This window comes from Pseudopipra pipra, chromosome 3 (assembly GCF_036250125.1).
Source record: "Pseudopipra pipra isolate bDixPip1 chromosome 3, bDixPip1.hap1, whole genome shotgun sequence".
NCBI lineage: Eukaryota > Metazoa > Chordata > Aves > Passeriformes > Pipridae > Pseudopipra > Pseudopipra pipra.
This window is the reverse complement of record NC_087551.1, coordinates 100,678,833-100,690,483: the sequence shown is the minus strand read 5'-3', so window position 1 is coordinate 100,690,483 and position 11,651 is coordinate 100,678,833. Positions and strand designations below refer to the sequence as shown.

Sequence of the window (11,651 nt, the reverse complement as noted above, 5' to 3'; positions counted from 1 at the left end):
TCCATCCATCAAATCCATGTCTCTCCAGTTTGCAGATAAGGGTGTTGTGTACAGATGTCCTTTGTTAGTCCTGTCCTTAATTTTTACCCACAGGCTCTCAACCTGTGCATGGCTGTTATTCATAAGCAGTTCCTCACAATCTATCCCTTCTCTAACATGGACCACAACACCCCTGCCCCTCCCTCCCAGCCTGTGTCTTCTGAAAGGCTTGTACCCCTCAATTGCAGTGCTTCAGTCATGTAACTCGTCCCACCATGTTTCTGTGATAGCAATTAGGTTGTATCTTTCTAGTTGCACCATGCTTTCCAACTCCTGCTTGTTACCCAGGCTGTGTACATAGGTGTAGATGCACTTCAGCTGGGCTGTTGACCTCTTCATCTCTTGGGAGAAGCCCTCTCTCATTCTTTTGGGATGATTTGCAGGTGTTTCCCTTCTGTTCCCTAAAGTGCTGTTGTTTTCTGATTCCTTACTGCCACTCGGTAGAGCATCCCCTTCCCCTGCCAAATCTGGTTTAAAGCCCTGCTGATAAGTCCCACCAGTTTTCTCCCCAGAACACTCATACCGCATTTGGCCAGATGAGCCCCATCTGCCATTGACATCACTCTGTTGAAGGCACATCCCAAATCATAGAACCCGAAACCCTGACCATGGCACCAGTCTTGTAGCCAGTCATTCACTCTATCCACTTCTTTCACTCTGCCTGGGTCCCAGTCCCCTGTGCTCCAGGTCCTTTCAACATCTTTCCAAGGGACATGAAGTCCCTTCTGATATTTTGGAATCTCTTTGTCGCAGCTTCAGTCGATCCTACATGAAAAGTGTAGGAGCCGATGCTAGTCCTCAACTTTTGCCAGGCTTGGTGGCCTCTGTGACATCCCAAACATGGGCCCCTGGGTTGGCAGCAAACCTCTAGGTTAAGGCAGCCCCTCTTCTGAGGGGCTAAGCTGTTCTTCGTGTTGGAGATTTTTTTCCAGCTCATTAGTAAAACTGGAATTAAATGATTATCTTGCTGCATCAAATCTCCAAGTGGATGTGAAGTAGATGCCATTTCACCCAGGGTGGGATGCATTGAGCAAGGCTGTAAAGGATTCTGCCTTCCTTTACAAACTCCTGTGGTTCTTATTCCAATCAAAATTGTGTTTTTGTTTGCTTTCACTCATTACAACTCTAATAAGTGTAATTGAGGAGCAAAGTGTGTCTAACTCCTGGGAGAGGAGGAAGGAAAATTTTTTCCTGTCTCGCATAGTGTCACTAAATCAAACAGCCCATAGCCATGGAGAAATTGCAGTGGAAAGCATTGTTACTTACAGGAGTGCAAGAAGGAGCTGGAATACAGGTTTTTACACCTGCAAGTATAGGTCTTCTTGTCTAAGGAGGCAGATTTACTTACCTCTTTAGCTCCTCCTTATCTTCTGGCTACTAGAGTAATAGAGAGCAGGACTGAGCAGCTCTGACCAAGGCATGAACACCATTATGATGAGGTGCTAGTGTCCCATTTCAAACCATCAGCATTACCTTTGGCATACATCTCCATGAGTTTGTAGGTGAGGGCAGACAGGAAGATACTACATCAGCAATCTCAGAATATTAGGTGTAGTCATTTTGTAAATACATTGTGGGAACTGTTCAGAAATCTGAATGTTTGTATACTGAGTTAAAAGACTTTCAAGCACGATTGCATTGTTCTTCATAGTAGCCTCTAGGAAGAAGCAAGCAGGGGAGATAATAGGTAAGCAATCCCTTTGCAAATATTGGGGAGGCAGTTGCAACACAATGCCATACATCCACGCCCCAGGCTGCATTTAAACAGCTATTCCTGAATAAAGAGGTCTAAAGTGCATTGAATAGTTAAAAAGCTCTTTCCAGGAAAGGATGAGATCAGTTGTCAGTAAGTGTCCCAGACACAGAGAATGGCCAACTTCTTTAACATTTGCCCTCAGAGACTCTGAGCAAGTGCATCCTCCTATCTCTCACTGAGGATTTATGTCCCTTCCCCCCTGCCCTACACTGCTCTCCAAGGGGCCAGTCAACATCTCAGCTCTCTGCTATGCAGGACAACTTGTCTTTTACCAACTTGGAAACTCTGCTGCCTGGAAAGGAGGAGACTGTGCCATGGAGAAAGTATGTGTGATTTCTTGATAACATTTCCTCTTCATAACTGCCTGATGCCAAAGGGCCCCAGAAACCTGTGGTAGAAACCATCCTTTTGGTGTGCAAGGTTGCCGCAGCGGGATTTACTAACCAGGACTTGAAACTCTCCTGGGCTTTGCTCTCGGTTCCACATTTTTGCCACAGTTGTTGCATCAGGGCCCAGTATCACTTCACAAGATGGGGTCCTGTCTGAATTTGGAGGGACCAGAGAGATAGCATGGTATTTGTCTTTGCTCTGTATGTCCTGCTCGAGCAGTTAATGTTGTGTTAGGTGATAGAAACTTTAGTTAACTTGAAAGCCAAAGTGTGGACAAATGGAGTGGGCTGACTCTGACTCAGCAGCTGGTTTTCATGGGTAGGTAAAACAAATTTATTGTGTGAAGGGTATTCTTTTGCATAATCTACTATAAAAGTTCCATATGTTTTTTCTTTGCAGTGTTTCTTTGCAGATGTTTTTTATTCTTGCATTTCTTTCTATTTTTATACAAGCAAAAAGTTTTTTTTCCTGTATTTCTGTGAGTATTTTAAGGAGATGTTGTTCATGTTCATCAAGTGCTACTTTACTCTTCGTGGGGCTGTTGTCATTTATCCCAGGGCATCCCTGGGTAGTGTTTATGAGTCACTGTGCTAGTAGAGCTGTCCCTGTACCTTACAGCTGTCTATCCCTCTGGAATGATAAGTCTAAAAGGAATATCCTCACATGTGGACCTTTGTATCCTTAAACATGATAGATTTAAAGATCTTGGGATTAAAGGCATATATTTTTGGCAGGTCTCACTAATTATGAGTTAATTCACCCATGAGCAGCATAAGTGTCCTACCAGTATTTTTTGTTGCTCCTTTTCCAAAGGAGAAACATATATCTCAAAAATCATGACAGCGCACCTTACTGCACTAAGCACAGACAATAATATTTTAGCTCAGGAAATAATCCAGCACACATGCTGTCAGTGACTATAGTGGTTCCAGTCTTATCCAGTTGGAGCTCCCCCATAAGACAACCGTTAATTGTCACACAGTAATAAAAAGTGTGTCTTCTGATACTGGAGACACTATGAAATATTTGTGTCAGATGAGAATAAGAAATCTCTCAATTTCTGCTTCAAAGCAGTTCTTGATTCTCTATGACTTGGTCTTGTGCTCCATGTGCCTTTAGATGGCTTTACTTTGAATAGCAGATCTATGGTTGATGCTGGTTTTGGCAGAGTCTTGCAGTCATTGGTAAAGTAGAATGAACGCTGAGCTCTAGGATCTGGGTGGTGGTGGAGTGACATTCTCAGGATGTAAAAACGAACTTGGTAATGATGCTATTTGGGTGAGACCAATGTTCAGCTGCCCAGGTGTTCTGTCTCCAAAAACAGAAACAGATGTTATTTAGGGAGACCATACTAGCCTGGCCACTTTCTGCAGTTCATTCCCCTTGACTTCCCTCCCACACCTGGAGCAGTTGCATTAGGGACATTAGTGTAGCCCTTTTAGCATCTGCTTATGGACTCTTGGTCCATCAAATTATCTCATTTTTTTATGATCCTACAGCTGCAGTTTCCCTCCTCAGCCTTCTGCATCAGCAGGTTCCACAAGTTCACTAGATGCTTTGTGAGGAAGTACTCTTTTAAATTGATTTCTTACTGATTTCATCAAGTGACCCTAGACTTGCAAAAGTTCTGGAAGAGTTCTGCTACCAGCTTTTCTACCACCTTTATGATTCTAGAAACCTTACTTTTATTTCCTCTCTCAGCTACCTCCTCTTCAAATTGGACTTCCCAATCTTTTTTAGTCACTTGTTACTTCTTTGAGCAACTGTTCTATTAAAACAACTCTGTTTTAGTTGTCCTTGTCTGTACATACAGCGACTCCACTGCACCTACCTTGAGGTGCTGAGACCAGCACTGTGAAGCATAGTCAGGATTTGAGAGGGATACCACAGACAGTTTCTCTAAGCAGAATCTTTAGTCACTTGCCCCGTGAACCCACTGTAACTCTGATCCTGAGGTGTTGTCCATTTGTAAGCCATGCTGCTTCCCTCTTGGTGGTGGCGTTGGATGGATGTTATGCTGTGGTGAAGAAGGGGGATTGTGTGTGCTATATCTTTCTGCTTTCTAATCCAAAATGACAGATTCTACCAGGACACAGTGTTAACTCATACAAAGAAAAGTATCAGGATACATACAGACCAGAAATGGAACATACATGGACAGACCATCTGAAAAATCTGCACTAACTGTAAGTAACAAACTATCCCAGTCAGCATATGGCTAAACTTGGACATACATACACATCTGCAATGATACCTATTTTCATAGATCAGATTTGTTCAAGTACATTATTACTACAAGAAAGACATAGGTTTCCAATAAAGATACTTTGTGTTCTCATATCAAGTCAATATCTACATATTTATTGCAGATGGCATATTGCAGAAATAAACTTTCTCATATTTATTCTTTAACAAATCTTGAACCATTGCTGTTAAAGCAAAGCTCATACATATGATGAACTGAAGGAAAGTGTTAGAACCTAATTGCCATTAGCATGGACTGTCTTGAGCAATTTTTTGTATTGATAGATTTACCATTTTGTGGTTAAACAATTTTTCATTCTGGAATATTTCTATAACCACTTTCTGATAGAGATAAGAAAAAAAGAAGTTCATCTTGCACATCACTACTTTGGACAGCTATATCTGGAGAAAAATAAATATAGTAGATATAAATTAAAAGGGAACGAAACAATCTGAGCTGGAAAGAGAAGAGTGCAAGTTTATTTTATTTCCTTGGTTGTGTAGGAGTCTTGTTAACCAGTATGTAATGCATAGTCATGTAATAAAACATGCTAGACATTAAAAGGCAAAAACCCAGTTCACAGATGTTGTAATGTTATGAGATAATTTTAGGGAGTGAATGGGGTGAAAAGGCTGGATTTGTTAGAGAGGAAAATACCTATGGAGGCCTTTTCTGTGAGCAATACCATGACTTCATTACCATGTCAATTCTGGGAAAAGGCTCTGATTTAACACAGCAGTTGGCTGGATCCATATGGAGCTGATGAACCTCTGAATGAATAGTGAATGGAAAAACTGCTGGAATCTGCCTTCAGCTTTGTTCCCAGGATGACCAATGTAAAAGGCCTAAGAGCAATACTGCACAGATGGTGTAAAGAGGTAAGAAATCTGCAAGGTTTAGTTTACGTTTTCTTATTCTACACTGTTTGGCATTTTATTTTTTTAACCATGTTTCAGTTTCTCCAACTCTATTTGCTTAATTGTCTTTACTCAAAAAATGTAGGAAAAAGAAAAGCTTTCGGGAAATGAAATTAATTCAAAAAACATATGTAGCAGTAAACATTTACATAAAAATACAATTTAAAATGTTGAATTGTGTATGGTATAGAAGTAATTGAAAGCATAATTATGAAATCTTGAGAAAAAAAAACCTAGTTAAAAGTTTAACAAAGAACTTCGGAATTACTTGTTCAATTCACCCTATGTTGTGGGAATATGCAGATGTTCACATTTACACAGTCATGTATGTCCACTAGGGTTACATGCTTTTATAGTCTGAAGCATCATCACAAGTGCCAATACAGTAAATCAAAAGACTCTCTGGCATTATCTAGTTTCCTTTCTGGCTTTAAAAGTTAGAACAGATGTCACAAGAGAGGACAAAATGGATTTTACCCACCGAGAGGAGCTTTTCTTGCCATCATTAATAGGAGGCTCCTTGAAATGCTAATGTACACAGTTTGTGTTGCCGGGTTTGCATAGAGATGGTGGGAAACAGCTCTGATCCCAACAAAACCTTTTGTTATTAATCAAGAAAATCTGCTCTTCTGAAACAGCAAAGCACTAAAATGGTGTGGCTACTTGCAATGCAGAGATCTCTATAGCAATCTCCAATGAACAAAAATGTAATAAAAACTGTTCAGCAGCTCTACGAGATACGGCACATGTAGCAATTTATTTGCAGTGATTTTGCATACACCTTCTACTTTCCTTTGTCGTTTCAGCATGGGTATTTACAGTGGAAAGATTACACCATTTCTGTATTTTTTCCAAACCTCCACTCATTAAAAATCTTGTTTCATTTCATAGGAAATCCAGAAAGCAAGCTTGGGGCAGAAAGAACTTTGAAAATCAAGCTTTTCTTCACGAAAAATCTATTATGGAGCACAAGTTTCTATTCCATTTGGTGTTAATACCACGTAAGATATTTTTACTTTGTTAGAATATAGGATCATGAGATATTGTGAACCTGTTGTAATTACAAACATATTCTGCAATAGTAGGACTAGTAAACTCCTTCTGTTGCAAATGGGACTTAATAATTTTTAGTAATCTCCCAGAGAAGTGGTCCAGACCCTGGCATTGGTTTGTGACATACGACTTCTTACTTTTAAGGAATACCAATGCAGTTAAATCACAAAATACTGACTGCTGTCAGACGTTCATTGCCTTGTATAGGATGTCTCAACAGAAGCTTTCTTCTCCAAAAGTATTTGGGGTTAGGGTTAGGGTTAAATTAAAATAAAAAAATTAAGGGAAGCCTGAACTAAAATGTAAATTCTTTGCCTGGCATTACTCATCACTGAAATCTCTGACCCAATCTCTGATCAGAGTTACATTAAATTCCCTATCAATTTATTGTACACCAGTTCCACAACACATTAATGTGTCCTTTCACAGATTCATTGTACTGAGACTTCAATATATGGGCACAAGAGAATGAATTAGGGATGAAGCATTAGCTCAGAGTTTAAGCCTCTTTTAATTTCTTTGCCTCTGTGTATCTAAAGCAGATACTTAACATTTTGCATTGCCATAGATTATTGTACTTTAATTTATATTGTGCAGTTTTTTAAATTATGGTAATAAATAGTAAAAATAAATAAAAATACATTTTTATAATTCATGAAAGGTGTTTGAGGTGAACATTGTGTAGTTATGGGATAACATAATTTATGTAGTAAATTTTAAAACGGGAATGTTTATTTATTCATAGCTTTGTCTGATACAAATTTGGTAAAGCCAACAGGAAATAAGGAAGTGGGATAAGAGGGGATGGGGAGCTTATGTGAAAGAAACCCAAATGAAACATCACTGATTCTATCACTGAGGAGCTGTTTCAGCAGTAGGAAATTCTGTAATGGACAAGCAGGTAAAAACAAACCTATGAGAACAACTTTGAAGTCAAAAGTGCCTGTGGCATTGGAAATGGTCTATAAATGAAATGACCACGGCTATCTCTGGCTACTTCTACAAAAGGATTATCTGTTCTCTATGTTTTGATGTATAGAGTTTTTCCCAGTTTCCATTTTCCTTTCAACTTTACAGTTAAACTTCTGATTTCATAAAAGCTGCATTTCAGAGGGGTCCCAAGTGCCTGCAGCCCTGTCCCAAAGGGTCTCCACCACCTCTGCTGCTGAACACAAGACCTCGCTGCTCCTGTGAGTGTGGCCAGATTAACTGAAAATACCAGTTTTCAAGAAGGAGGGACTGTTCATCCAAAATAACAAGCAACAACAACAAAAAATCCTACTTTAGTGGGACCTGCAGAGGCTTTTGTAAGGGACTAATGACTTTGACCTCACTGTCCTGTAGAGGTAAGAATGAAGACTATCCTTGGGAAAAATTTTGATGAGGAGCGCTGAGCTGAGTCAACAAAATACCCTACAAACCCCTTGTCTTAAGAGCACTGACAAAGTAAAGCCATTTGAGCAGAAATATACTTAAGGTGTTTCTTATGTAAGACTTGTATCTACCTGTAAAGTTTCAGTGTGGTTTGTTTTTGGGTTTTTTTTTCAGGAGTATTATGCTTAAAATGGTTTCAAGACTTTGCAAAAGTTCAAATGTATAGATTTCAACCTGTCTGGAAATCTACAGTCTAGTTTCTGTTGCTAAATTATGAGCTAAGATGCTGTATGGCAGTCTGAAATATATCCATGAAAGGGTTTTCAGATAAGCTGTTTTTTAAACCAGTGTAAATTCTTTGTATGGACTCTCCACCTTGAAGATTTTCGTCAAGGATTAAATGGTAACTGACTACTTCCCTGTACAGTCCTTACCAAATTTTGTTCTCACTTCCTCTGGTCCTGAGTAACTTCACTGCATTTGAAGTTATTCTAAATTTGTCCCAGTGTAACAGACCAAAATTTAACTTTAGGAGCCTCTTGGAGAAGCATTGCCTTCTGTTGGTGTGCTTATAGATTTTTGGCTGAGAATCTGGAATAGTGAGCAGTCCAATTCAGGTGTCAACCCTTTCCCTACACTGCCTTGTAGCGAAATCTCCTTGTCTTGGTATTTATATACATGAAAAGTCAGTCTGAACTGATATAAAATCAGATCTCTTCAGTTGCTCCTTTGGTAACATTTTATGGCCAGCTTAAATAGACAAAGTGCAAAAAATGAAGTCCCATTTCCCACGTTGAGATTGCTGTTTCTGGCAGTAAGTGTTTATAAGATCAAATTACTTTTTGTGGGGTAAAAATAATACTTTTTAAAGTCAAGCTATATATGTAAATTATTTTGGGATAGATCTTCAGTGAGGTTTCTAAAATGAAGCAAGTATTTATGATATGAAGGCCTTCAGGAGTTAGAGTACTGTATATGGGCAAACTGCAAAAAAAGGTCAATCTTTTTGTATATTTAAATCAGTCTCCAAGTTACTTTGAGTCTTGTATCATTTCTGCTTTCTCTATGTCTTTTTCTTTAAACTTCCAAAGTCAGGTAGCACCCTGCAAGCTGCGTTGAATCCAACACCTAAGATAGCCTTATAAACCCTGCGGACATTAAACTACTGGAAAACAGATTGGGTTGGTAAAAATAAGTGTGCATGTTCTCACAGAACCTGAGAAAATCACACCTTTACTTTGTTAAAAAAAATCTGTTTGTGCCACTCCAGTAATCACTTCATAACTGGTGGGAGAGCAGAACATATGTCTCAGAAGTGGTGGAATATAAAAGCCTCTACCTCTAATCCTATTTTCTTTAAGAGAAAAAAAAAAGCAACAAAAAAACCCAACCTTTTCAGTATGTCATCTGTAAAATCAATGCCAAGGGTTTTCTGCTTAAAAATGCTAAGACATTTTGTGGCAATTTCTGTGAAACTCCTTGGTTAATCCTTTTGCAGTTTTATTAGCAAGCGAAGTCCTGGAGAAGTAAAGCAGTGTCAAGAAGGGTGTTGAGAATGGCTTTTGTAGCCCTGCTACAGGTAATGAATCCTACGTGCCTGCTGTTCCTGAGGCATTTCTTGGTTAGTTGTTTATGAGGGCTGAAATCAGCTCTTTTCAAATTTACCTTTCGGACTCTGCGCCGGTGTGGTAAATATTAGGTAACAGGGTATTTACAGAGGGGTCATTTCCATAGAGAATGGATGGGACCTGAACATTGACCTGCTAGAGAGGGGAGGGAAATAGGCTTCTTTTCCTTCAGGGGGTTGGTGGTTAAATGGTCAGTGGCATGAATGCTGTAATGTGTGGCAAGGCTGCTGCTTGAAATAAATGTTGAGAAGCAATCTCAGTTTAATGCTACAAGCATAAAGTGGAGATGATGGCAGTTTAATATGTAGTCTACAGGACAAATGTATCCCACTTTAACACCACTGAAATCAGCGTGGTGACAGGTTGTGCCTGCGAGGCTTTGGTCCAGCAGTGTCCAAATTAAATGTGAAAATGCAAACTAACTACTGACATTAGACACAGGGGTTTCAGGAAGGTTGTTTTTGTCAGGATTCAGTTGCTCTTTCATCTTCCTTACAAACTCCATCCCTCTCTTCCTTTCTCCCATCTTGCTAATCAGGGAGGTCAAAGGATTGGAGATCCTACCAAGCCTGTTAGGCCCTAGAGTTGGCTTCAGGTGTGACTCGGATAGATGGAGTGACTTGCACCATAAACCATACCCCCTACTTTTTATCCTCTGTCCAGCTCCAGACCTGGCTTTGCTGGTACAGGCCAACAAACTTACCTTTAAAATAATGCTCTGCCTGATATATCTCTTTGAATTGATATAGGGCACATAGCTCTGATAACTTCCATTGCACACTGAGAGTTGGTAGATGATATGTGGAAATGAAAGCATGCACATTGCTGTGTGTACTCATCATTTCTAGGGAGTTATTTATTCAGGTAAATAAGATTTTGCTGAGCAGTACTTGTTATGCTTAACCTCTATTAATAAAATACTTGGTGTGGTACAATTTCTTAGAATCAAGCCAAAATTGCAGCAAAAGAATAGGTGGAATAGATGTCAGGAGGATTATATTCTGGTGATGATTATATATTCAAGATGCCAAATCAGATTGTATTATAAAATTCTAAATTAAGAAAATATTGTACCTGGTTCTATGAGCCATTATTTTAAAGCAGATCTGCTTGAAAAATAGTGGCTTTTTTGCTTTAGAATAGCTATTATACAGCCTTGTGCTCTGATCTTTTCTGCTTCTTTCACTTCACTTTATCTTTGTTCTTACTCAGAGCCCAAGAAATAAGTCACCAATTTCTGCACACCTTTTGTACAAAGAGGACTGATTCGTATTTATCAGAGCATCATACAGCCCTTCTTCCACCTCTCCCTCCTTTTCAGGTAAATTCTACTTAGCAGTTCATTTCTGTTTAACCTTGATGGTTTGCAGTACCCTGGAAATTCTCATTAAATGCTGGTGAATAGCATAAAAATAAGTAAAGCAGAGCTGTTTTTCTTGCTGTGTCTTTAAATCTGACCTTCATTGTTCAAGTTACATTTAAAAAAAAAAGTGTCAAGTTGTTGAAAGATGAGTGCACTCCATTATACCATGCTCAAGGCACTGGGAAAATCCCATTGAAGCAGGAACACCAGCCAGTGTTTACAATGCTGCATTTTAAATGCATATTGGAAAAACAATGATAACAAAATGAATTTCCTGCATCTAAGATTTCTATAGTTAAGAAAGCATAATTACACCAAATGCCAGGATTTCTTTTCAACAGCAATCTGATTTGCCAGTGGTTGCAATGAATCACACTGTGGCTTGAGAAGGGAAATTTGTTCTGCCTGTGTGCTGGAACTCCTGGGTCCCTCTCGGCACACATGTCCAAGCACGGACATGGTTGGAAGAAGGGCTTTGAAGGAATGCGGCTACCTACTCTTGTCTTACCTCTTGTGTGTTTCCTCTGAGTCATACTGTTGTTTTGAAGTGGATTTCCTCTCTGCTCCCCACCTAGAAGATCTATTCAGAAATTGAAACATATATATGTGTGTATATATATATATATATATATATGCTCATTTCTCTTTGCTTCAGGCTTCTTGGCGAAGGGAAAGATCATTTCATACTGCTCAGAGCTGTTAAAGCAAGTCAGGCCTGCAATAGTTGTGGTGGTACTGGAGAAAGATGCTATTTTGCTGGGGTGAAGGGAAAAATAGAAACAAGAGGATCTCAAATTCTGAAAGCAAGCTTAGTGTGCAGGAAGACTTGGAACTTTTTTCTAAAATACGTACTGAGTCAACTGGAAACCAAGTTACTATAGTCTAG

At 39.3% G+C, this 11,651-nt stretch overlaps 1 long non-coding RNA gene across 1 annotated transcript; it reads left to right on the top strand.

The window, feature by feature from the left end:
- Positions 1-1,365: 1,365 nt before the first annotated feature.
- LOC135412084 (uncharacterized) lies at positions 1,366-10,118 on the top strand. Its single transcript, XR_010429496.1, has 4 exons — positions 1,366-4,371; positions 5,167-5,308; positions 6,239-6,348; positions 7,478-10,118. It is a non-coding gene; the product is annotated as an uncharacterized LOC135412084 (long non-coding RNA).
- Positions 10,119-11,651: the final 1,533 nt, after the last annotated feature.